This window comes from Pan paniscus, chromosome 15 (assembly GCF_029289425.2).
Source record: "Pan paniscus chromosome 15, NHGRI_mPanPan1-v2.0_pri, whole genome shotgun sequence".
Taxonomy (NCBI): Eukaryota; Metazoa; Chordata; class Mammalia; order Primates; family Hominidae; genus Pan; species Pan paniscus.
In genome coordinates, this window is record NC_073264.2 from 93,423,014 (window position 1) to 93,423,853 (window position 840).

Here is an 840-nt window from a genome sequence, read left to right on the forward strand (position 1 = left end):
GGCCCCTTAGGTTAAATTATTGAGAGAACTTAACCCGATCAGCTCACTTGAGTCAGACTTCCTGTCCCATCAGGGTGGCCGGGACAGGCCAGGTAGTGGGGACAGGGGAAGGGTCTTACAGCTTGCCCTTTGGAGAAGCAGGATCTGAGAAGAGAGTTATGGGCAGGGCAGGCAATGAAACACGTTTCCTGCTGGAAATAATTGTAAATCTGGCCTAAGGGGAAAATGGATTCCAAAAAGCATTTAAAATAATAATAGTGACCATTTATCAAGACTTTATGTGTCAGATACTGGAAAGTGCTTTTTATACATTTACCTCTTTTAACCCTCAGAAGTCATTATTATTATTATTATTATTATCCCCATTTGCTGATTTTACAGATGAGGAAGCTGAGATGTAGGAGGTTAGATAAGGTTGCCTGGAGTCAGATGGTGGAGGTAGCAGCAGCAGGCACAAAACTGTCACTTTGGCAATTTTGTTCCAAACTTGGAACAATAAAGAGAAGCTTAGCATGGCTCTGCCCAAAGATGACACACAAATTTGTGAAGCATTCCATATATTTTTAAAATTTTCTTTAAAAAATTTCTTGGCTGGGCGTGGTGGTTTATACCTGTAAGCCCAGCACTTTGGGAGGCCGAGGCAGGTGGATCACGAGGTCAGGAGTTCAAGACCAGCCTGGCCAACACGATGAAACCCCATCTCTACAAAAAATACAAAATTTAGCCAGGCGTGGGTGCACCTGTAATCCCAGCTACTCCGGAGGCTGAGGCAGGAGAATTGCTTGAATCTGGGAGGCCGAGGTTGCAGTGAGCCAAGATCACACCACTGCACTCCAGCTT

At 44.8% G+C, this 840-nt stretch overlaps 1 non-coding gene across 1 annotated transcript; it reads left to right on the top strand.

Moving 5' to 3' along the window:
- The first annotated feature begins 457 nt into the window (after positions 1-457).
- On the top strand, positions 458-563 carry LOC112437022 (U6 spliceosomal RNA). Its single transcript, XR_003025698.3, has one exon. It is a non-coding gene; the product is annotated as a U6 spliceosomal RNA (small nuclear RNA).
- Positions 564-840: the final 277 nt, after the last annotated feature.